The sequence below is a fragment of the Bolinopsis microptera genome, chromosome 13 (genome assembly GCF_026151205.1).
Source record: "Bolinopsis microptera isolate Bmic1 chromosome 13, MBARI_Bmic_1.0, whole genome shotgun sequence".
Classification (NCBI taxonomy): domain Eukaryota; kingdom Metazoa; phylum Ctenophora; class Tentaculata; order Lobata; family Bolinopsidae; genus Bolinopsis; species Bolinopsis microptera.
Window position 1 is genome coordinate 11,731,280 of NC_087084.1, and position 27,534 is coordinate 11,758,813.

General features: G+C 36.6%; 1 long non-coding RNA gene across 3 annotated transcripts; it reads left to right on the forward strand.

Annotated features, from left to right (window-relative positions):
• The first annotated feature begins 616 nt into the window (after positions 1–616).
• LOC134825096 (uncharacterized) lies at positions 617–27,158 on the forward strand. 3 transcript variants are annotated; one of them, XR_010161488.1, is made up of 5 exons: positions 617–709; positions 883–1,246; positions 1,451–1,556; positions 8,757–8,821; positions 26,781–27,158. It is a non-coding gene; the product is annotated as an uncharacterized LOC134825096 (long non-coding RNA). The 3 variants fall into 3 exon arrangements; XR_010161487.1 differs by having other exon boundaries at positions 883–1,556; XR_010161489.1 differs by lacking the exon at positions 8,757–8,821 and having other exon boundaries at positions 883–1,556.
• Positions 27,159–27,534: the final 376 nt, after the last annotated feature.

The window sequence follows — 27,534 nt, forward strand, 5'->3', positions numbered from 1 at the left end:
CTTTGTGGCTTTTACTAATTCGCTCGCCCAAAAATTTCACGTGACATAAATGATAAACCCTTGCTCTATCCAGAGCCCTTGCGCTTGCAGTAGCGCGCGCCCGCCTCACGGCGGTAAAAAGGGCTCTAGCCATGAACACACCCAACGATTTTGGCACCACTGTACAGTGGTGCCAAAATTACCCGCGCTTTTGTCCTCATATCCGACGCCGCGCGTGTCGTTTTAGTCATTTCACCATTTGTTAGCCGCTTTGAATAATTTGTGTTCGACGAATTTCTCGTTGGATAAGATTTGAGATTAATATTATCAAATTTTCAGAATGCTCAGTTAGTTGTATAGTACTGTATTGTTTCCTTACACTGCCGAACGCCCACGATTCTCGAAACTCACACTTTTTATTCGTGTTAAATTCTTTTGTGTTAAGTTATAGATACCATACTCCAAAAGATTTTAAACTGAGCTACCACCTTTGTCCTTGGTCATTGCATCTCATATTTTTAGGGTTGCCAAGATATAATTGTTTTCAATAGCATTTTGTACTGCTTACTTTACGTTTCATTGACTGTGACCACGTAGTCTAATTAAATAACTACTTCGTCCTCACTTCAATAAATTATATCAGTTTCAGCTACAATATGTCCATAATTATCCACCTACACAATGACCATGTTCTTCCTGCTGGCACTTATTTTGGTCCGAACATCCTGTGGTAAGTTAATTTAATTTTGTAAAGAAAAAACTGGCTAGTGTGTCGATAGAAATTCACCGATGAAGTTTGATGTTTGATTATCTTACCGAATAAAATATCTTATTGATTGAACAGTAGTACAATGAATACGCTGTACATATTAGTTTTGTCGTAACAGAACGAATATATCGCAGTTACTTCTTCTTGGGTCCTTTCAAGGTGACAGTCTCTCCGGCAAGCTTTTCACTCTTGTCCTAGCAGGAGCTCTTATAGAACTACGCCATCGACTAGCAGAGTCTCCTCCACACATACCCAATCCCCCTATTTCAAAAGAAGGTATGCCACTGGAGTCAGCGTATTCAGATGATTGTAACCTCATGAACGTGGAAACAGAATCCTGAGAAGCTATCCTACCAATAGCTAAGGAAGTCTTCAAGGAGTTTAACCTGTTCATTAACACAGAGAAAACAGAATTTACCCATGTTTTCCTCGCTCCTGTTGGAGAAAAAAGAAGAAAGAATTTGTTCAAGATTATTGTGAATGATTTGACCCGTAGAGGTTTAAAACTTAACTCTTTGAATGATCTTAATAAGCTTAAGATATTAGCCGATGATAGAGTTGCTTGGAGAAACAAATTTTAATTCTAGCTGTCTTGATCTGTACTGATCACCATTTTAGGATGACTTGATTTCTTTTAGGGGGTTTGAATATTTTAATGGTGTAAACAGTTTCTTAATAATAATATGTTATTTCTTCTGTCAGTGAGTTGGTGTTAAAAGAGCCAAACTTTGAAGGAACGTGTGCCAGGTAGAAAACACCAGGTAGAAAAGACCAAACACTCTCCTGAGTCCTGTAAACAGAAAGCATGGTACGTTGTATTTTAATAACCTTGTTCTTATTTTAATTAGGTATATTTGATGGCCTGGAAGTGCTAGGAATTGTTATTATATCATATAGTCTTAAGGAATTAAAACACAGAAGGCACAAACAAGTTTACTTTGTTACATAATCTTGATGATATCTGAACATGTGTGAAATTGAACAAATAATGATATACCAGCTTAAACCCCTTATATTACGTACTATGGATCAAACAACACTGCTAGCACCCGCACCAGTCACATAAATCATTATCGGGTGGTAATATGTTAACAGTGTCACAATTATCACTGAGGATCTAATGCGCAAATTTCGTTAACATAATCGCTTGTCATCTGTATTAATATGACCTTCATGTTCGGTGGTGTCATCCACAATGAAATCATAAACTTCGCTCCGTTCGGTGTCATTTTTCATAAAGTCCCCACTGTACTCTGGAATGTCCCTAAAAAAGTCATATACTAAACTTAGTATATCCTTCCTTATATCCCGGTCAATAACCAGATCTGCCAAGTCTTCCTCTCTTCGAATACTGCTCAACCTATCACAAACAGCGTCGATCTCTTTGAACGACAATGTTGGATGCCCAATTATTGGTGCATAGCCAAATTCTCTGTGTAGGTGGCGTTGGGCCAATAATTGGAGTTCTTCTTTAAATTCGCTTGTGCACTCTGTTGACACCTCTCTGTACTCCTCAAGAACAACCTTTTTCGATGTAATTTCCTCTGGAACATGGTGCAAGAGTGTTCTGATGAAGTGGTTTGAGATATTAACAGGACTGCAATTGGAGCAACTAATGCACTGCCCTGGCTCTGTGTTCACATATCCTGCAATTGATGGGGGGGATATGATTATTCTTTATATCCAGTTATTGAGTCAAATAGAAAAGTTCATTAAAATTTCACTAAGTGCTATCATATTATGACAATTTTAATTTTATATTATACACTATACATCATCATTTGAATTGATGTATCGTGAGTCTGACTATCCGAGAGTATGGTTTTGGTATGGTTGAGAAATCGAATGGTTTTGGTATGGTTGAGAAATCGACTTACCAGGAAAATACTTTGAAATGTATTCATGGATACATCATATGTTTTGCGAAAGGCAAAACTCCTTAAATTCTTTTTCTGTGTTTGGGTGTGCTGACTTATAATACGGATTTAAGATAGAAAACCCCATTTCACCCTCTCTTCCACACCGGCCTGAAAATAAATGTATTCAATACTTTGGCGGCCATCATGATCCATTATCATGTAGCTAACTGAATCAAGGCAGTAAAGTAGTACGTTTTCGTGAAAAGTCGTGGTGAGATGACGAGATGTGCCGAGAGCGGGAATTGTACCCACGACCTCCTGAAAACCAGACAGGTGCTATAACCATTTAGCTATCTCCATTCTCCCCGACAACTCAGTCCCAACAATTTTAATTCACTGCTTGTACTACACATTACATGCCTTATCAGCTGCTGTGTTACACAGTGTGTAACTCAGAATCATTAACCTTGCTGTCTAGTTCATTCGTTGCAGTATAATGCATGCGATGTACATACCACGTGGACCGTGGTCTTTCTGTCGATCTCTAATCCCCGGCAATTCTCATTCAAATACCCAGACCAATCTATGACGTATTCATTCCGGAAACAATATTAAGTGTGTACAAGTTTTACGTGAAAAAATCTGCCCACAGATTTACAATTAGGAGTATATAAATAGATTTGTACCCAGCTGCTTTTGAAGCCTTTTGACGAACATATAATTCTCGATAACCAGATACCGGAATGTAGTATTCCTGGTTAACTAATAATTGAACGACTTACCGATCTTCTGTATAAATTCCTCAAAAGAAGTGGGCATTCCCAGTTGGATCACGTACCGTGCACCTGGACATGAGAATTAGTTTGAACACATAAAATGGTTTCATCACGTTAAAAAATAAATGTTCGGTATCTCTCTAGCTCTACATACACTGAAGTCCACCTGTATCATTTTTAATATAATATAATATCGATCATATATTATCTCCTCAGCTTAATCTTTGGAATATTTTAGACTATAATACAGTACACGTTCAGATACTCGTGCGTCATGGCCACTTATTCATATATATAAATAGGTATTGCTATTTGACAATTGTAATACTCTAAAGTCTAAAACTGATTAACTCTTATAATTCTTTAGGTTACCTCTGATATTTACGCCCATACTTATAGCACTGGTTGCGATAATGATTTTGATTTTCCCATTTTGGTCTTGCATATCAGCAAACATTTCTTCTTTTGATTCTCTGCTTGATTCTGCTGTTATCACCTACAAATTATATATCGATGTTAGCCTAAAATTTTATAGTCACTCGTGAAAGCAATTATAAATGATCTTAGATGACAAGTGGTGAGAGGAGACTTCATTTTAACTTCTCCCGCAATATATAAGATGGAGTTAGACTTAGCTTTAGTTTAGGTTGTGATATCAGTATAGAACAGGTTTTGTAAAATCTTCCAAATTGTAAGCCTTTCGTCTCTCAACCAGTGTTAAACTTGACTGGATGATTGAATATTTTAATACTTACTTACCCGTGTTAAGGGTGTCAAGATAGCTTTGAAACTGCTGTGTGAAATATCGCGGTAAATAATTCCGCAGTCTTGTAAAGTTCTGCAAAATATAATGACTCGCTTTGGGTTTTGCTCGTCAGTAAGCTCTTCAACGACATTTTTCAGTGCTCCTAACAGATTAAAATCTTTACCACCATTATCCATAATGGTGATATGTGTATTTTTGTTCAGCGGGCTATGATGTAACATATAGGTGTCGCTTTTGCAGATTCCTAAATGTCGCATCACCTTTTTGACGACTTTCGATGTTAATGTTGCCGTCAGGTTTATCAAAATCGGCTGTTTCTGAAATGTTGATTTTTTATTACTATTAGTTCTTTAAGGGGGGGGGGGGCCAATGGATATTTTTTTGTGAAACTTGATTTCGAGATAGCAGTTGACCAACAAACTAAGACCAGTGACCGAACTTTTGAGGGGGTCCCGGACCCCAACCGCCAAACGGTGCCCGCGCGGCAGCCACGCCCATATTTGGTCCAAATTAGGCCCAATTTAGCCAAATACTCTGAACATGCCCAAAACCCAAATTTTAGGTGCTCTACTTGTAGCTAGTGGCCTCTTGAAGTCGTATATGAAATTTCATCAAGATTGGACAAAAAATGACTGAGTTATGAGCCAAAAACCATATGCCCATATTTGGGCATACGCACCAAATTTGGTAGATTTCGTCCCATAAATTGGTCAAATATCAATATTTTTCACTGAAACTTACTTTATATGAAAGGTAAGCCTAAACTACATATTCTCTGTAAGTTATAGCTTTATATCTGTTTAAATGTGGATACTAAGGCGAAAAGACCACAAAAAATGAACTAAATTGCCCATATCTTGGTTCGCGATATTCGCGGAATTGATCTCATTAAAATTGTAACAACTCGATCAGTTTTCAAAATTTTTCCATGAAATTTTCGGAATCGACTCGAAATCGCATTTCCACCTTAGTTTGAGAACAGATTTTTGATTAAGGCCTCAAAAAAAATTTGGCGGCCAAATTCTGAATTTCTCCGGGAAAAGTTTGGAATTTGGCCGCCAATTTTTTTTGGAGGCCTAAATCAAAAATCTGTTCTCAAACTAAGGTGGAAATGCGATTTCGAGTCGATTCCGAAAATTTCATGGAAAAATTTTGAAAACTGATCGAGTTGTTACAATTTTAATGAGATCAATTCCGCGAATATCGCGAACCAAGATATGGGCAATTTAGTTCATTTTTTGTGGTCTTTTCGCCTTAGTATCCACATTTAAACAGATATAAAGCTATAACTTACAGAGAATATGTAGTTTAGGCTTACCTTTCATATAAAGTAAGTTTCAGTGAAAAATATTGATATTTGACCAATTTATGGGACGAAATCTACCAAATTTGGTGCGTATGCCCAAATATGGGCATATGGTTTTTGGCTCATAACTCAGTCATTTTTTGTCCAATCTTGATGAAATTTCATATACGAGTTCAGGAGACCACTAGCTACAAGTAGAGCACCTAAAATTTGGGTTTTGGGCATGTTCAGGGTATTTGGCTAAATTGGGCCTAATTTGGACCAAATATGGGCGTGGCTGCCCCGCAGGCACCGTTTGGCGGTTAGGGTCCGGGACCCCCTCAAAAGTTCGGTCACTGGTCCTAGTTTGTTGGTCAACTGCTATCTCGAAATCAAGTTTCACAAAAAAATATCCATTGGCCCCCCCCCTTAAACACACAAAAGCAGAGATTCAGTCGTATTACTTATATTACACGAAAGATACTGGACATGCTCATTGCTCCCCTAAAATGTGAAACAGTGCACTTTACTTGGGTATCTCGTTATTATTAATTATCATTGAAACTAAATAGGGTTATTCTTGCCTTGCAGTGGACAAACAACTCTCTCAGGCGTGTGAAAGTTTCTCTGAACGCAGCGTTGTTTTTACCGTCGAGATCACCCCAAAATTGGAGTAGGTGCACCTTAAGAAGAAGGTGTCAATTTACTAATTTAGTTCTAAAATATATTGTCTTTTACACATTGTATATAGTATTATGTCTACTAGAAATCCCCGATCACAGGGAATATGCCAAAATCATTATCTGACTCTTTAACAAATAACAATCTTTTGGTATCTACAATATAATAATATTATATAAAAATGATTGGTAAGGGTTTATATTTTTATGTACTAGTTATGTTTATGAGCTTAATCAGAATATCACCTCATCTATCACGATGTACTTGATGTCTTTAGCAATGTCTTTAAAAAGTTCTGAAATTTAACGCCATTTAAATTAAAATTGTATCAAACAGTAGCTGAAGTGAAATTTAATATAATTGAAGGATCTCGTACTACAACATGCAACCTTATTTCATATATACACTATACAGCCTCCTACTTATATTCATAATTAATGACTTACTTTTTCCTTTTTCGTTAAACAATGTTTCTGGTAGTGATATCATCACCCTAGATTCATCGCTCATTGCGTTAAGCTGCTCCTCGTCTCCATCATCAATTAATTCTTGTAAGTTGAACACTTCGATCTTAAACTGTTGAATTTTTAATGAGTGAGTTTTATCAAATTAAAAACTTTTATGTAGCTAAAATTTGAGAAAAGTTTTTACGTTTATCAGATAATGGGTGATGCAACGTCAATTAATGTCAGTATTCCATAAAAACCCCAAACTGACATTGACATTAATTGACATTAATTGACATTAATTGACATCAATTGACATTAATTGACATTAATTGACATTAATTTGTCTTGAAATTTGAGATTATCATTATTCGATAAATATTCAAGATATTCTATGTAAGTTAGACCGGTTCGAAAAAACAAAATGTCCTTGAATAATTATGAGTAAGTTCTTATCTGTTGATCCTTAGGTTCAAAGACCACCAAAAAAATTTCAGCTTCCAACTCTTCCATCTTCGGTCCCCACCGGCCACGCCCATATTTTATTGGTTTCTTATACAGGTAAAATATCTATCGGCTTTTTTAGTATGAATGAGTAATGTTAGCTGTTTAAGATCAAGATTCGTTATTCAAATATAAATGTCATGAAGGCATTTCGTTTAATGTGGGTTTTAAGTTCTGATGATGTTGAGAACCACGCCCTTGGATGGCCACGCCCATTTAAGAAAATTAAATTTCGGAAAACCGTATTATTTTAGTTTTATTGTTTAATGATCTGAATTTTTTCACATTTCACATTTCCATATGTGATAGTAGTGAATAAATTGATGATATAAACGTTCTAAAGTGCTAAAAATATGGTAGAACTACATAATCTCTGGTCGAAAAATATCGTGTCAATTAATGTCAGTATTCCAAAATTTTGCAAAACTGACATTGACATTAATTGACATTAATTGACATTAATTGACATTAATTGACATTAATTGACGTTGCATTACCCCCATCAGATACAACTAAGATAAGGGCCGTGTTTATTTACAGGTTTAATCTGTGAAGGAACAGCTGAAATTAAGGTGCTAATAGTGAGCGGGATTTCTTACCTTTCGTAGAGTTGTTATATGGTCTTTCATGAGCGCCAGTATTGGAACGATCAATAGTGTCCAACTACAGTTATTTTCAATCTTTTCTCCTAATACTGCTCCCACGAAAATTAAACTCTTTCCGGAACCTGGAAGGTAAATTTGTGACGTATTTTGAAGAACATTTCAATTTTGATGTAGTAAAGATAATGTGAGATTCGTTTATTTTTCTAAATAACCTTACAATGTTTCTTGCTACTGAAAAAATGTAGACAAATGCATGTTATTTGGAGCTGCAAATTGTGGTTTAACTTTAATGTTATAATTAATTTATAATTTATTAAGTATTTAAATTATTAGTTGCACATAAATGCAATTTTAATCAACATACCGGTTGGAAGGGTAGCAAATAAATTCTTTTTTTTAACAATAAGTTCTTCGATGCAACTTTTTTGGATATCCGTTGGTATTATGTCATTATCTAGCTCGCTTATTGTCCTGTATACCTCTGAGGAATTCTTGTCAACATCTAGTTGTCTTAGCTTTTAGCAACAAATCATACCTAATCATAACTACTATATAATTGGCCTTCGAAAATATTATGCAAAAAAACAACAGTGCTAATATTATAATGTGACTCACCCATTGTAATTCCTTTTCTGTATACTTCATCGTTGGAGTGTGGATTTGAATCATCATTTGCCATATCCGATCTTTCTAGCTAAATTAAGGTAAATTATTGATAAGAGCTTAGTTTGATTTCAAATTTATCAATAGGCATATAAAATAGCATTATCCAGATAACAAACAGGATGGTTTATTAGTTGTTATATGTGTTATCAATGGCACATATAATATACATATATATATAATACAGTATATATATATTCTAAGTATTATATATATTCTAAGTATTATGAGCGATTGCTATAAAAAGTTAAAACTCTGGTATCTTGCGTGAAAAATGTAAACTCGAATCATAACAAGAAAATGAAATCCTTAGTTCAAATAAGTAAATCCCGTTAGATAAAATATTACAACAATACACAAAAATTGATAATTTAAGTTAAGTTAGCATCGATAGACGTTATTCATTGATAACTAATGTTTCAGCGACAACAGTGGTGGTACTTGTGGCGAAGAGTGTGAAGTGAACCTATCTGCCTAATTATTAAACGGTATGTTGAAATTCCTTTCAAATTGAATGAATTGGCATGTGTTTTTACCAATTTATTAATAGATAAACTAAGCATCTGTCCGCCGTATGGGCCTTGACCTCAGATTGCAAACAAACTCATCGTTCTCGTCGAGATCTAGCTCTATGTCCAAGGACTCCTTGGAGGTCTGGACGTTGCTGTCGGTATGTAAAAAGCCGTGCTTCGCAAATCTGTCAATATGGCTTTTAGCCCATTTGATTTGATCCTTAGTGTTTTTATGAAAATATATGTTTTCTGGCACTTCTTTAAAACCCTTGTATCCCTCACGTCCCTCTACTTTGACGAAGCAGTTAGTGTCCTCCATCGCCTTTAAAATTGCAACAAAGTCCTTGTCTCTGGCGACATCCTTATTTGTTTTGGAGTATATACATCCTTTAGTTCTTTCAGGTACTCCACCCTCACTTGGTGGGCAAAATAAATAGATTTGCTGTGTCTCTCTATCACCTCAGCAGTCGTTTTATGAGGGGACAGCGTTTTTGCCAGAGCGAGGTTCAGAAACTCATTGTACAGATCGTCTGGTATCCTGCAACCTCTTTGGTCACGTAATCCTGAAGTGGTCGTCCAGTCAATCATAAAAAAGTAAAACGCAGTCCGGGTGAAATACTATTTACACGAATCATCCTTACAAGTTACAAGTACCTTCATAATTTTCGATTCACGCTTTCCTTAATATTATACATCACCTTCGGCCAATGTCCAAATTCTACCTTGCAAGGTAATACCTGTAGTGCGGTTCCAAATGATCTTAATGGCTTCTCTCTCTGTAACGAGGCTTTGGATACCAATGAGGAGCTGAATGCCTGCAAATGCATACCGACTGCTGTTCTGCTGTCTGAAAAACGACACCAAAAACCGCCACAGCAGAATTATACGGTCACCGTCTCCTGAGCAGCAAAGAAAAAAATAATTTTAAAATTTTAAAATTTCGATGTTTTTCAATTTAGCCACAAGGAATCAGGATCGTTCGTTACTGTTTTTGACTAAGATTTCTCTACAACAATACATAAATGAAAAGAGTCCACAGTATTTCTAAAGATTACCTTCTTTTATAGCATCTTCAAATGTCATGAAAACTAGACCAGAGAAAAGAACCAATCGTTGGTAGTTGAACCTAAAAATCATGTTGCTTTTGGATAATGAATTAGACTAGATAAAATTATAGCCGGCAGTATCGATTTTTCGGGGATAGTAAAATGAAAATGCCCCTTTTATCTTATTTCGACAATTCCCCAGTTCGGTATTACTCCAGTAGCCTGACAGATAACGAAGTGAGAGTATCATATTTACTAACTTCTTGTCTCCCTTAAGCGTATCCCGCACCAGCTTTGCTTCACCAAGGTGACTTTTTCCGATGTGGTAATTCAGCGCTCCAATGGTCTTTGCAGTGAACTGGCACTTGGGGCAATACTGCAAGCTTTCGTTGTAGAGAAGTTTGTCGTAGTCTCCGACATCGAGAACTTCGTCCAGCATTTTTTCGATGCACGACCTAGCATATCAAAGCATCAGCCAACCATTTATAACCAATACAAAGCATATATTGTCCTTTCTATATTATTGTGTCTTAAATTTGTGAGTAAACTAAGTCACAAATTTTCAAAGTTAAGTACAACCTTTGGCTGAAATGAATTTATGGACTCATAATGAAAAAGCCCCCTCTAGCTCTCTTATCTATGAAGAAAAGCCGGTCCTTCTAGCCTCATTATTAGACTTATTTTCTAGCACGCCACGTTATAATATGACTGAAAAGCCTGCGGTAACAGGGAACTGGGAAGAAGCTAGTAACTAAATAAGTAAAGTTTTAATCGTATCCGTTAACCAAAGATACAGCCGATTTAAATGTAAAACACTTTGACCACAACGTAATGACCACAAAACCGATCAAAATTACGGTCGGTCCAACAATTATTGCACATACAGTGCTTGTGCTTATATGCTTGTTCAACCCTCGTTACCATGGTAACTGTGCAACTTTCTCATCTGATTTGCACGTGGGCGGTCGTGCATGTAGATTGTAGATTGCAGGCAGGAATAATTCTTTGAATTATAATATAGACTAGAAAGCCCGTGGTCACAGGGAGGAAGCTAATGGTATTCTTTGGTAGTCAGTTTTTATAGCATCAGCAGTCAACAAATATCCATCACAACCGAAGATAAGCCAATTAAAATATAGCTCGCACTGAACACCACGTAATAACAAATAAATAATCAAAATGCCCCTCTCAAATCCATGCACGTGCGAGTGCGAGTTCAACACCGTTACCATGGCCATGGTTGCTATGCGACCTCCTATTTCTTATATAATTTTCATGTGGGCGGTCGTACAGACAGAAACAATTCTTTGAATTATAAGTAAGACTATAAAGCCCGTGGTCACTGGCCACTACACATGGAGGAAGGTAATAGTATTGTGTGGTAGTCAGTTTGTATCAAGTCAAAAAATATCCGTCATAACCGAAGATACAGCCGATCAAGATGTAGCTCGCACTGAACGCAACGTAATTACCACAAAACCGATCAAAATCACTATCCAACGATCATTGCACGTGCACGTTCGACACCGTTACCATGATTACTATGCAACCTTTTGCTTTTTACCTAATTTGCACTTGGGTGGTCGCACAGAAATAATTCTTTGAATCATGAGTAAGATGTGGAGAGTTGTATCATGTTATTGGCTTTACGGAAAGAATATTGAAATGGTCTTACGTCAACTTTTTCACGTGCTGTTTATGCTGACTGAGAGGAATATTCTTCTCTAAATCGAATCCCTCCCTCTGAAGAGCTTCCTTCAGGAAGCCCACGATCACTGCCTCTGTGTTCAGTATAAACATTTCTCGACATTCCTTGTTGTGGTCTTTTGCCCGATATGTTGCAGCCTACGGTGAGAAATGGTTAAATTGATTTATGATCATCGAACATAAAATGTCATTTTAAATTGAAAAAATCATTACAGGAATTTTGATTTCGACAAACACAATAAACACATTATTGTATTTATGTACATCTTAATGAACAGTAAAGATATTATGAAATATGTCATAAATGCCTCTAATTATCAATAATTCATCTCATCGTGTAATATATAAATACCCGGATAGATAAGTTCCGAATTTACCCTTTTATTGTTAATCAAATGACAGTTCCCTGTGTACGTTCCTTTCTCTGCGATAGCATCTTCAGAGTGAAGAAGTCGTAATACTCTCTGCAAAATAATGCACAGTTAAATTAATAAAACAAAAGTACGCTAGATACATATATAATGTATTGGACGGAAAATAGTATCCTCATCGCAAGTCAATCAATTTTTATTGGCAGCAATAAATAATATATATTGATTATCATATTGTTAACTCATAATCATAAGTAATAGAAAAAAGCTTAGAATTAGTTCTTAAGAAAATGTCATATTTTTTACCCCAAGATAGCAAATCTTTGCGTGCCAGTCAGAGCAAGTGGGGAAGAATCGATTCAATACATTGTCCTCGTCGTGAGACTGAGCGACAATTGCGCTACAATACATTTTCTTCGTTAGCTGAAAAAAATGACATGAAATACTCGAATAATTAAAGACAGGTTTAATAACAATTACAAGAATTCGCAGTTAGATACCGTACATTATTTTAAATTGTATGTAAATACTTTCGCTTCAATCATATCCTGTTGTTAAATGATATATGTAATAAAAATGAAGTTAAGCACCTTAATATTACTTAAATATCACCTAAATATTACTCGTAATTCATAATTTATCATGTGAATATGGTGATTTCCCCAATATAGTGTCTTAGTGTCATCTAGGGCGGTCTATAAAACTTCAAATGTTAATCAGGGCAATTTATTAGTTGGTTTACCTCGTCTCCATCAATGATAATCTGAAAGAGTACATTGTATTAACAAACCTAAACAACAAAAATCACATATAGATATAATCTTTAATCACAAGACTAACATATTAAACTTTAAATCTAAAATTTTACAGTAATACTCAGCCCCGGTTCATCGTTCCAGGGAAAAAAAGCCGCTGTAAATAGGGGTTTGCGGTAATTCGGGGACCGCAGCTGGTGAATCGGTTTTTTAATTCAGTTAAAGTTATATAGCAATAATGTGGAGGAAAGCGTTGAAGCACGTAGTGCATCGTGTACGTATGACTAGCATGATTGGAACCACATTTAGTTAGCTACATAAAAGGGCAGAAGGCTAATATTTACCAATAACTGGCTACTAATATTAATTAATAAGAATTTGATGATCCTAATGGACATATTTTAAATCGAACAGCTACATGCAATTTTGGTATAATACTGTCCCTTATAATATATTAGTATTACATTTTTCAGTTATTTTAACATACCTTATCTTCGCTCTTCTTTAGGTGCTCCTTGGGGATCCATTGCGGATAAATATCTCTAAGAATTTGAATCATTTCTGCCGTCTTCTGCTCCCATTTGTTATAGCAGCCCAGTGGTACCTATTTGGCAAAATTTGTGGTACAAACTACAGGGTTTTGTCGAAACTATACCAAAAAAACCAGTCCCATAACTATTACCGTTTTCTTGATTAAGCCGCTCGGAAATTACACGCGCACACACAGACAGACAGACACAAACATTCTGAGATTATTGTTTAAGAAGATGCATTACTTCATTATTATAGTTATTATTAACCAGTGTACCAAAAGCTGGTCCCCAAATAAACATATAATATTCCAGTTATAATTTTATCGTATACCAGGCCATCGTTAAAATGATATCTACTGCATGACACACATGACTACTAAAATATCAGAGTGAAAAACACGACAGACAACTTATTTAATTACCGTTACTGATGCATGTTGGAGCACTTCAGGAATACTTATGATCGATATGCTTGGTAATGTATTTCGCATATTTCTGCAGTTGGACGATCCTCTTAGTCGCTACTCTCAGGATAACGACCACAAATGAAGCCTTCAGTGTCTTGAAATGTTCCTGATTTGCTAAGATATCTGAAGGCTGCAACTGTGTAATCGGCATTATTGGCACAGTTTTTGCCGTGCTGTCAGGCAAGACCTCTAGCAACTTGGCAAAACAATGAAACATATGCAGAGTCTTGTCTCTACTGTTGAGCCCTGCGTGGGTAGCTTTCACAACTTCATCGTAGTTGTCTCCTAAAATAATATAGTAATATCATTCATAAGCGTTGAGTTTGAATTGAAGTATCGCTTTATTTACCGTACTGATTAGGTTACACAGTGAAATTATTTACTATGACTTATCTAACCTATGAACTTCCAGGCAATATTTATCCATTTGTAGATGTCACTCCTCTGTTCGCCACCCTTCATCAGGCATAAACCTCCCGTCTTATTTACTGCCAACACAACTGTCTTAGAGCCCTCCGTTAGGAAGAATTTAGGTAAATTCGCCAGCTGAATTTGAAAAGTACTTAAATTCCTAAAACCTGGTATATTAAAGTAAAAAGGGAGAGGGGTCTTGATTATGGTTGATTACGGAAGGGGGGAGGGGGTAAAAATTGCTAAAATATTGATTACGTAATATGCAAGGGGGTCCAACTACATTTTTGTACATGGCCACCAGATTGTACATGTATAAAAATGTACAAAATATGTTTTTTCCTGTTTGGCCACCAGATTTTAGCCAAATGTACATGTACAAAAATGTACATGTACAAAAATGTACAAAATATGTTTTTTCCTGTTTTTCCTGTTCAGTTTCCAGGGATTTCCGATTTTTTGTACATTTTTATGACCATTAATGTAGATGGCCATTAGATTTTTGGCAAATTTACGCTAAATTAGTGTACAAAATTGTAGTTGGACCCCCCCCCCCCCCCCCCCCCCCCCCCCCCCCGAATATGCAATGTGAACGACCCCTAAAGTAGAATCCCGAACTTCCGTCTGTTTTATCAACTGCTATATCAATAATACTGTAACAACAGACATATCTGGCACTTACTGTAATTTGTATCCCGTTTAGGACATCGGTTGGTACGCCATATTAAATGGTACGTAATAATTTAGTACGGTACAAATACGGTTCGTGATTTGAAGTTTCACTACATAACTTTTTCCTACATCTTAGGAAATGTTTACAAAATGTTACCTCCTTGGTTTTAGCGTCCTTTTTACTGTCAACACACTCCATCAGCACTTTGATCAATTGATCGAAGTTTTTGCCTGCAGCATCCAAAGCATTCCACACTGAAGAAGATCCAATACATATACCTTCTTTACTAAGACAGTCAATAGCGAGGTTGGAGGCTCCTGTAAATAGAAAATATGCTAATTGTTGTTCAATTCTTTAAGAATGTAACAAAATAGTACAATTTTAAAAAGTCGCTGAGTTTGCTATATTTTTTGGCGGCTAGTTTAGATACGGGGTATTATGTTGAATATTGTAAGGATTATAACAGTGGCCTATATAATAGCTTTAACTCATATTGTTGCAAAATAAAGTAGAACGTTCATGTCAAACCTTGGGTCTCAAGAAAAATCCCGACCATTGCTGCCCGTGCAGAAAGAATGTTTCCTCCTTGGAGTTTGATCAAGTGATTCATAATGAAGTAAGCATTGTGCACACCGACGGACTTCAAAGATTCTTTATACTCCTCGGATTGAAATCTAGTTTCTTCAGGAGTTGCTATCGATAAAATTAGATTCCATAATGTTGGTGCTTCGAGCGAAAATTCTTCTATCAGTGATGCCTCGTTACAACTAACAACCTTCATCACTGCCTCTGAGATTTATAATTAGACGTTTTAGTTTCTTTCTTGGTTAAAAATATATTAGAAACTTTATTAAGTGTAAGGTAGTAGTTCTATGTTGTTGATTATGGAGAACTTTTCAGTATCTTACCAGAGTTACTAAGTCCCCCTTTTGGAAGCTTTAATGAGCTTTTAGAAGTGTCACTCCTCAAATTACTCATGTCTTTTTTCGCTTCTATGATCACCACATTTTGGTAGGCTTCGTTTTTTATGGTCTCCTGTTGCGAAGTTGTCAAGATGTTATACTATAAGCTTATTAGTGTTAACAGTGCAATCGGAGCAATGATATTGCGGTCTGTTTGGACTGAGGGAGCAAACTTTCTCACGAAATTCGACAATGTAATGCGTTTTTTCGAAAATAATAGGTTGGTTTGTACTTTTGCATTTCAACTGTGATAGTGACCGTAAGCACCGGTTATACTGGCAGTTAATATAAGCTTGTTTAAATTAATAAAAAAGTTCCACATTAAAATACTTGGGCGGTTTAAGATAAGTTACTTACATAAACGTTTCTGACAGACAATGTGCCGTGTTTAAAGAATAATATGGTAGAGAGGAGAACTGCAGTATAGGTCTCGCTCAACCTCTCCCGATCTCTTATCTGTTTAAGCTTCGTCACTTTTGATCTGATTGCGCATACGTCGTACAACATATTCCAGATACAAGGACTGTGCTCTTTTGCTGTTACCATAAACTGATCTGAAATAACCGTGAAGTTAAGCTGCTGCATTACGGATATTATATAGTGTTATCTACTGGTGATACATCGTATTACTCTTATCTCGCGCTGTATTTATCTAACTTTTCAAGCCCAGTCACTGTTGTATTATATGAGCCCTGGAAATACACGGTATTTTGAAAGTAAGCTCAGAAGATAACGTATCACAGATTGTAGCTTCTCTGACTTAAGACAGTTATGATATGTATATTATAAAAGGTTGTCCACAAATTAAAAACGCGATGAATGAAATATCGTGATGAACTACTTAACCGTACCCTTAACAGAATAACACTGGGGGGGGGGGGGGGCAACCATATTAAAGTATATTAAAGTATATCCCCGGGTCAAAATCGGAAAAAATCCTACATTTTAATATACTTTAATATACCTACAATTAGAAGATTTATATTCTTCGTTAAGATTTACATGATGAACTATATTTTTCACTCAGATTCGCAAGTTAAGCCTGTTTTAGGACTAGTACATGAATTTCCATCCAGATTGGTCAAAAATTGGCTGAGCTATGAGCTTTAAAAAATATGCCCATATTTGGGCATACGCTTTAGCCCAAATTCGCTTTTGCCCAAATTCGATAAAATTTCAATATTTTGAGACTAACTCTATGTGAAAGATATAACTCAGTGTTTGTTGAATATAGTGGATACTAAGTAAAAATACCTCCATGAACAAAATTGGGAAAATTGCACATAATATCTCGGTTCGGAATACTAGCCAAAATGACCTAAAATTGAAATAACTCCATCAGTTTTCAATATTTTTTCAAGAACTTTTTGGAATCGATTAAGAATTGCATTTCAAGCTTATTTTGGACAACAATTTTTGATGTAGGCCTCCAAGGAGATAGGGATATATTAAAGTATATTAAAGTATATTAAAGTATATATCCCCGGGTCAAAATCGGGAAAAATCCTACATTTTAATATACTTTAATATGTTTGGCCCCCCCCCCCCCCCCCCCCCCCAACACTTTCTTTGATTCGCTTAAGGACAACGTTATACGATATTATTTAACGCTGAAAAAGTTTCATAGACTGAAAAGAAAACAACTTGTTATCAAATACGAACAAAATATAACAGCTGTTATGTAAGAATAAGAGCTTGATTATAAATTTAATGTTAGCACAGTCGAATCAAAAGAACTGTGATAAAGGATATAAGAGTCAGTCACTGCACATTTAAAAATTTTTCACTGCCACACGTAGGCTTATCTAAACAAATATTTACGCAATTTCCTGCTCATCGCAGTAGAAATACTTCGATTTCTACCGCCATGAAAGTTTCTAAATATTATTTACTTTAACTACTAACTAATATCACTATGCTTTTGATAATTAAAAATTACCTTAAGAGGAAAAATAGGAGAATCTATGTTTTAATGTAATACAGATTATTGAATTTTTAGCGTAGATAAATGATATCTTAATTTAATGTGAACGATCAATCATAATTTATTTGTATTGTCGAATATAGTATGCCATCTGCAAAGCAACAGCTCTCAAATATAAAACACGGCGGAGCTATTAAGGCCAACGTATGGGTACTGACTTTTGGCTCACCCTGTACAAGTAGAAATGACCGGTTGAATAGCCCTTGAATATATATATGATTAACTTTATATAAATTATGTCAAATTCTATTAAGGCTCATGCCGACCATTTACTACTACTACATGCGCGGTATATTTGGCATGATGATTAGCGATTTTACATGAATATGATGTCTGTAGGGGTAAATATATCATCTTACCTATGTTAGTATGAACTCTAACGCCAAGGTTGTCCCTTACTCTTAGCTTCTTCAGTTCTCTATCCTGAATGTCCTGAGGAAAAAAGGCTTTATAGAGGTGTTACTTGTTAGTATCACTGATTCACTTGTCACATGAACTGGGGGACATTGAATATCTGCAGACTCTAGATATGATCCCAAAACTTAGCCATATCTGTAATTAGATCTGTAATTAGAATAAGGTCAATAACTCGAATAAGGTCAATAATTCGCTCATTAGATAAATTTTAAAAATTTGCAACAAACGGTCTCATTACTGAATTCATCTACATATACTAGCATAAAATAGCTCGAAAATAACATTTTCTTGGTAGTAAGCATATTCTGGCAACATTTTGATACGGCGCGCGCCGCATATCATATCATATACAACATTTTGTGAATTTCGCATGTATAATGACATGGTACAATGTACATTTATTATCATTAACTATGGGCCATCCATAAGTATACACTATGGGGGAGTGCTTTTCATTTTTTAACCCTGACTGACTGTTTGACAACAATTGATTTGTCTGAATGCCATTTACAGGTGTTTTCCGAGTCTCCAATTAAATCAAAACGTATTGCCTTCAGCAGTAAAACTTACTCTTCCAAAGGAGACGAGTTGACTTGTCGAAGAGTCTGCCATTATTGCGGGGATGACGGGTTCTGTCCCTGTAGGCGTACTCAGTGCTGAAGCTGGTCCTCCGGGAGCTGGTGATTCGTAGCTTGAGGCACTTGGCATCATTATTATTTCTGGTTCTTCGGATATGCCCGCATTTACTTCAAGTCGCTGTCTCGGTCGCACCTGTGATATGTGATTAAACGAATAATGTAGTTCTAATATTAAAGTTAGGCTTGATCAATTGATTAATTATAAATCCTTGTTTCGTGGGAAGGTGTGTTTAAGCACCAACCAACCCGCAAACCTACACTTTTCGTCAGACTCACCGGTGTTAACTCTGAACTTGACAGAGTTTGCATGGTCCCTTCTCTGGACCGCTCTAGCAGCTGCGTCTGCAGTTAAGTTTATGATTAATTCGTTTGCATTATTCAAATTAAATGGATTAAATGTATCTTCGATTGATGATTGAAACTTTATAATCATACTATTTCATAGATGGTGTATACACAATGTGTGTGAAATTATAGTGAGTGGTTACTGATTGTGAGCGTGATGTGATTTGTGAAAAGATTCAAGATTATTACCCTGATAAAATCTGTTGAAGCTTCTCCTCCCACTTGTGCCGGATCTTGAATTGAGCTCAACGATGTTCCAAGGCGCATAGCTGCACCGGAATTTGCAGCTAAAACAAAACAGTTATTCTACTTTCAAATTGCGATAATAATAATAATAGGATTACGACCACATAGCCATCTCGACAAAACTTGAAACCCAACTAAACTCTACGCTATTGCAGTTCGCAAAATAATTTCAAAAAGTTATGATTAATTATTTTTAGGAATTTTTTTTTGATTCTTTGAATTTTATTGTAGAAGTACTTATGTGCATTCCTGAGATATTTCGAGCCAAAATCTAAGGTTAGGGGCTGTGATTACTAGTGAAACTTTAAATCGGAATTTTATTCGGCTCTTTACTTTAGTTAAGAATACCAGCCACTCTGATCTTGAGGTTCGGAACAGTTTAGGGATTTGCGTTTTAAACACAGTTTTAACCCTTATTATACAGTTATACTGGGGAGCTGGCTATTGCATTTGATCTTATTGAACAAATCGGACGAAGCCTAATGAAAACATTACCAATTTAGAAAGAATGGCCATATTTTAGTTGATAACAATCGGGTTAAATTAACAGTTTACAGAACACTTGCAGTTGAAGTTAAACATTGGTTTGAGACGAATTGGAGACATTTTACTTCTATCCAAGTCTCCTTCAAATTTTTGTTTTGTTTCTATAAAACTTTGAGTGTCCAAGGAATACTGAGTTCAAGTGTGTGGGAATCAGTGTAAACACTAAGCGTGATAGGAATAACCATATATACTCGCATGATCATATGGTGAAGTCCTAGACCCACTATTACCGCTCATTAGACTGTACCCCCACCTGTACTAACTAAGAAACACCTCTCAGCAGCTGTACCCTCACCTGTACTAACTAAGAAACACCTCTAAGCAGCTGTACCCCCGCCTGTACTAACTAAGAAACACCTCTCAGCAGCTGTACCCCCACTTGTACTAACTAAGAAACACCTCTCAGCAGCTGTACCCCCACCTGTACTAACTAAGAAACACCTCTCAGCAGCTGTACCCCCGCCTGTACTAACTAAGAAACACCTCTCAGCAGCTGTACCCCCACCTGTACTAACTAAGAAACACCTCTCAGCAGCTGTACCCCCGCCTGTACTAACTAAGAAACACCTCTCAGCAGCTGTACCCTCACCTGTACTAACTAAGATACACCTCTCAGCAGCTGTACCCCCACTTGTACTAACTAAGAAACACCTCTCAGCAGCTGTACCCCCGCCTGTACTAACTAAGAAACACCTCTCAGCAGCTGTACCCTCACCTGTACTAACTAATAAACACCTCTCAGCAGCTGTTTGTTTCTATAAAACTTTGAGTGTCCAAGGAATACTGAGTTCAAGTGTGTGGGAATCAGTGTAAACACTAAGCGTGATAGGAATAACCATATATACTCGCATGATCATATGGTGAAGTCCTAGACCCACTATTACCGCTCATTAGACTGTACCCCCACCTGTACTAACTAAGAAACACCTCTCAGCAGCTGTACCCTCACCTGTACTAACTAAGAAACACCTCTCAGCAGCTGTACCCCCACCTGTACTAACTAAGATACACCTCTCAGCAGCTGTACCCCCACCTGTACTAACTAAGAAACACCTCTCAGCAGCTGTACCCCCACCTGTACTAACTAAGAAACACCTCTCAGCAGCTGTACCCCCACCTGTACTAACTAAGAAACACCTCTCAGCAGCTGTACCCCCACTTGTACTAACTAAGAAGCACTTCTCAGCAGCTGTACCCCCGCCTGTACTAACTAAGAAACACCTCTCAGCAGCTCTACCCTACCCGTACCCGACTCATTAGTGACGACGGAGTAATCAGTATACCGAATAATATGGCTGACGAGGAAATGATACTGATGAAAGTCATATAAGTCGATCGAAAATTAGTAAATGTTGAGTACCATTTATTTGTTACTGCTGGTGAGGGATGGATGAATCAACCCACTTCAAGAAATACAATATAATTCTGCAATATTCACTGTACAAACAAGTAATTAATACATTATTATCTTACTGTGTCTGAAGAATCCTTTTGAAACAATGGCACTTTTCACACCCTTTACCTGAAATTTATTTACCGTATGATGATAAAGTTTGATGAGGAGAACGGATCCAATAGTAATCTTAAACAACAATCTCATAATGTGTCTTTGTCTGTCTGTCTGTCTGTCTGTCTGTCTGTCTGTCTGTCTGTCTGTCTGTCTGTCTGTCTGTCTGTCTGTCTGTCTGTCTGTCTGTTTGTATGTCTGTCTGTCTGTCTGTCTGTCTGTCTGTCTGTCTGTATGTTTGTCTGCCTGTCTGTCTGTCTGTCTGTCTGTTTGTTTGTATGTTTGTCTGTCTGCCTGTCTGTCTGTTTGTCTGTCTGTCTTTCTGTCTGTCTGTCTGTCTGTCTGTCTGTCTGTCTGTCTGTCTGTCTGTCTGTCTGTCTGTCTGTCTGTCTGTCTGTCTGTCTGTCTGTCTGTCTGTCTGTCTGTCTGTCTGTCTGTCTGTCTGTGCGTTTAATTTCCCACCTTCGCGTCAAGTCCAGTCCAGTATTTGGAGCAACCTCTGCAAACATAACACTTATTGATAGCATTAACCGTAAAAATGCGCTCAATTATTAACTGCAGATTTGATGGTTCTTGCTCGGATGCAGCATTGATAACCGTCCGCCGTTTCTTGATTGTGACCTTTGGGCAAAGAGCACAAATGTGCAAAGGCTCGCCTGTAGAAAATGTGACGAGTTTAAGTTTCTCAAAAACAGTCAACTAATTTATTGATTCCCTTAAATTAATATATTTCTACTGACAGGTAATTCGTCATATTGATTTGTTCAATAAGGTGCTAAAAGCAGTAACTAACATACAACATGGTTAACTTCTTACGGAACAATCTTAAATTACCTTTATCACTGAACCCCAGCTCTAGAAACGCCTCTAGTAGGAAATTCCGTACTTTACAATTATCGAAGCCGACAAACTTAGCTTGTACACGGTCAAAGTCAAAGTTACTATCTGCATTATCACCTGTAAAAGATGTATTATAACACGAGAGAAATATGATATAATTGAATTCTACTAACGTGTGAAATTCTATTGTCATGACCATAAAATTTCGCTTTCATACATCTTGGTTATTGACATTATATATAGGGTATATACGTAACGCATTTAAAAATATATAATATCTGTAAAGATATTTATATCATAATATGTGAGATTACCGAAGCATTCGCTGTGTTTTTCCCACACATTTTTAATAGTAAGAAAACGATTCGCAGTATCCAAATCTCGCCATTTATCATGAATTTGGCTGTCATCTATCTTCGTGCGTACGTTTTCGAACAACTTTTCAAGAATATTCATACGGGTGTAAGGCTGTCAGAATGATGGTGTTTTTATAAAAGCCACAAAATCTTTAAAAACAGCTGTTTTAAACCAGAAACTTCACAAAATAATTAAAAACTAGGGAAGGTTTTCTTCCCGGGGTTTGGAATTGTTAAAATTTGCCAGTAAAAGGGGAAAAATCGGCATGAAATATACCCCTTTTTAGACTACGGCTGTCAGAATGAAGTTTTGTATTTTGAGGCCTACATTACAACAAAAAAACTTTTTGGTTTATTGGACTTGAAGGCAGTTAGGTAAATTATACATCAATAGCACCTCTGTTGTCAACTAAATCACTTTTCTTGGGGAATTATACAACATAGAAGGAAGACTGCGGCTGTCAGAATGGAGTTTTCCAAAACAAAGTTGTCCCCATTTTTCCATCATGGCTCTAGGAATATTTTTAGACCCTCTATCATTATTAACACATATCTGCAGCATTATTCTACCCAAATCAAACATTCCTGGCATTTTGGTATAAGTCAATAATCGCAATTTAGAAACCTTCATTCTGATATACTGACTATCTACGGGTGTACGGTTATCAGAATGATGATTGATGCGGCTGTCAGAATGAAGTTTTTATCAAAGATCAAATTACTTTGTTAGAAACTTGATTTTGGGCATATCAAACAGGTTTGCATATACTAAAAACACAAATAAACACATTCTTTTATGTATCGGTTGTTTCTGATGTTTTTGATCAACTTTTTTTGAATGCAGAATATCATCATTCTGACAGCCGCCATACCATCATTCTGACAGCCGTTTGAATTTCCTGTTTTGATTTGTTAACACATGTTTATTGAGGGTTTTTTTAGGGTATGAATGCATTCTTTTAGAGTTGTTTGATACACCAGTACCAGGTCTTATAGGGATAACTTTAACAACATGATCACAAAACTGCCTCATATATATGCAATTTGAAATTGTGTTTCCAAATATTTCAGTAATAAATCATTTTTAGCCTTTCTTTCAGTGATGGAAGTGTTTATTTGTGTTTTTAGTATATGCAAACCTGTTTAATATGCCCAAAATCAAGTTTCTAACAAAGTAATTTGATCTTTGATAAAAACTTCATTCTGACAGCCGCATCATTCTGACAGCCTTACACCCGTATCAGATATGAATATTAGTTGAAGATATGATATTCAACTTTTCGTATCCCAGATCTATGTCATTTTTTGACTGAAGAGCGAACAATAGGAAAGTTGGTTAATTAGTTTTGATAAATCATACTTAACATTGTACTGTATATTATAGAGCGCATTGGAGAAACATTCAAGGGGCAATTTACCCAATTTACTTAGAATGCCTTATAGGGTTGCCATTATCGGTACAATTCTTTTTATCGCGATAATCGATAATTTTTTCGAAATTATCGCGATAATATCGGTTATCGGCGATAAATTTGGCAAGATAATTGAAGTTATATTTGTCTGCACTCTGCATACTTATTATGCTCCTATGCTATGTAACCTTGTAATATCATCATTATATAGCAACAAAATGGCATGAAATGTAAAAAATCAACAATCAGCAAATCTAACGAAGATTCATTCAAGTTACAACATAGTTTATTCAAAAATGTCTGCTGGCGTGGTACGACATATAATGAACGGCGTATTTCTTAGATAGAGTCAGTTTCCTGCCTGTTAGTTGTGAATAGGTCGATCTCCCGAGCAAGGGTATCTATCCTTGGTACCGAGTTTTCGAATGGCCTGTAAGTCCTGATAACCAGTCGTCGTTTGTCTCTTACTATTTGAACAACCGCTGGTGCAGAGACTTTAAGTTACTTCGTGATAATTCTAGAACGTTACCAGCGATACGAAGTTATAAGGTTCTTTCTTTTAACATATCGTGTACGTAGACTATAAACTTCAAGAAAAGATCGAGAAAGTAGCGATTCTATCTTTCCAGCTATCAATAAATTGAAAAATCACTTCTGCTCGAGCGAGATTTGTCTCTTTTACACAGAACTGATAATGTCTTTAACTAACTCAGTCTTTTCAGCATCCAGTTTTAGATTACCAAGCTCCAAGTCAACCAAAACGTCGTTCACTGCATTGCAGTTATTACTCCAACATACTGCACAGTGAGCTCCAACGGTTTTTGCTGTCTTGTTGTAGTCTGAGTTCCTTTCTGTGCTTCAACAAACAACAATAACTACGTCTGAGCATACAACCTTCAAATTCAATCCACCTACTTACTTAGATGCGACAGTGCAACATTTAAATTTTCATTGCCACAAATTCATACACAATACACACTACACAGCACGTCAGCATACCATTACACTGTAAATTATGCTAGCACTAGGGTTTTACTCTACAAACAAAAAAACAAACTTGAAAATCTGTGCCATTTTCCCCTAATAAAAGGTGGTCGATTATCGCGATAAGTCTCGAAAATTATCGCGATAATCGATAACGATTTTTGGAGAATTATCGCCGATAATTATCGGCCGATAATATCGGCTGGCAACCCTAATGCCTTATAAAATCTAGGATTTTCAGACCACCCCTCGGCCTCCCTGGATTTTAAAATCCGTCCTCTCCTCTGCACCGGACGTTTGGACTGATCAACATCTTTAATAATACTAATCTAAACTATGTATTCTGTGTAAAATTATATTTATCCCGTTTAATGCGACAATGAAAAATACTCTTATTAGGGAAAAGAAGTTTACTCGACGTTTCAATGTAACTACATCGTATTCATGATCTCAAATTATTTGTTATATAGTAGTGTTGAAAGTATTAAATACCTTCAACACTACTATACATTACTATTCAATCAATAAACCAATACTAATGACTGGAAAGCCACGCTACACTGTTCTTGGGAGCGGTAATTTTATAACCTTACCGTGAATTGCTACTAGAAGAACTCATTGTAGTGGGGCAGTCGATCACCAAAGAGCAGTGCGTCACGTGATACCACATGGCAACCCACGTGGTATCTCGTGGCGCAATCTCAACTACAAATACCTTTAAACTCATGCACCCGCCTTACTCCGCAAACCATCCAAATCTATTACTACCACTTAAACTTACACTCCAATCTAACGGTTTTTTACACTCAAACTAGAATATTCTTAGTGATCGATAATTACGATTAAACCCTGCTAGCTGTAGTGTGAGACCAGACCTATTTTGCAATTGAGTTCGTGTCCCACACTCTCTCTCTCTCTCTCTCTCTCTCTCTCTCTCCCTCTCTGTTCTGGTCAACGGTTTCTGGCCTCCTACTTAAAGAGGGAGGTCTTGTCACCGTGCCCATAGAATGCAACTCCTGCTAGCTACATGCCAGGACTCTCAAAGTATATGCGAAATCATAAAATAATATAAATATCAACGCAACAGACCTCTGCAGTCTTGAAGCTGTCACTACCTGTCTCAGAGCAAACCCACTTCCATTGTAGTAGTTCAGTGGGCAGACAAGGGACTTCCGAGCAATGTCATCTCCTGGAATTAGTGCTTCTATTAATTTATATCCTGGGATAGGTTATTTTCTGATGTTAAATCCTTGAAGGTTACCCAAAGGGAGCTTCCTTTTCTAATCTTTTTGACTGTTTGTTCCACAAATTTTATGATGTGGTTGATTTTGCTGTTGATAATTTCCTCCATTGTGAGAAGAGGTTTACCAAATATCCTCATTCTGATAGTCATCAGCAATATAGGGAATTGCTAGGGGTTACGTAGGGCATAAATAAGCATAAATAAGTTACACGCCTTTCTGTGTGACTTCAATCTCAAATCTTATCTCAGGTGTATCTCGATTCATGGTTATCGTATGCTAACCATGAACCATAATCATTATTTGCAATCTGTCTTGCAATCTGTCTTAAAATAGCCCCTCAGCTCTACTCGTTTTAGGTTTCCTATGTTTGCCAGTACCGTAAACTGTATTAGATATTCTTAAATTAGTAATTTAGTCTGTTACGTTTTGTAACAGAAACATTTACATTGTATTAAATTGTATTTTTAACTACATTAAATGTACTTTTTCAGGAACTAGTCAAAGTGAGCCCTGTAGCGACGAACCTGTTTCTTCGGATAGCGAAGTGTAATGTCGAGTACTTCATCTGAGAATGGTTTCCCGTTTTATAAAGAAAATGTTACCTTTGAAGCGGTCTCGAACTTCCTACTCTCCCTCCTCTCGTCAGCTAGACAGTGTCCTATTATTTCTCTTGTGTTAATTTTGTGATAAATTCTTTCATGAGACCATCTCAGTTTTTGTCTTTCTTAGTAGTAGACGCCACCGAGAATGAAGACTATTTAGTAGCGGGGTAATGAATTTTTGTCTCATATAAATATAAGTAACATAGTAGTAGATATTTGTTTATTGATATAATTTGATCGTGAATTTTGATTGTTTGTATTATTATACCACAATCCTTTTATTTTATTCGTTTAATAGTGAAAACCACAAAATTAAAATGAACATGAGGCATTTATCATAGCCTCCGATTAAAATATTCGATCATCACACCACGTACGTCACCTGAGCTATAGGGCCTGTCGTGATATTTGAATCGCTTATGGCGGCCTCTATATCTATGTATGTATGTATATCGTCATCTCGCACACCTCTTTACGAATCTTCTGAATTTGGCATGTACAAATTTGTAGCCTTCCAGACATTGATAGCGTAAACGAGGTGTCGTACGTAACCTCAAGATCGGGTGACAAGGGGCTGACCATACCCGAACCTAATTGATTGGGTCTGAGGTCACGTGACTATGACTTCACCAGACCTTGTCCT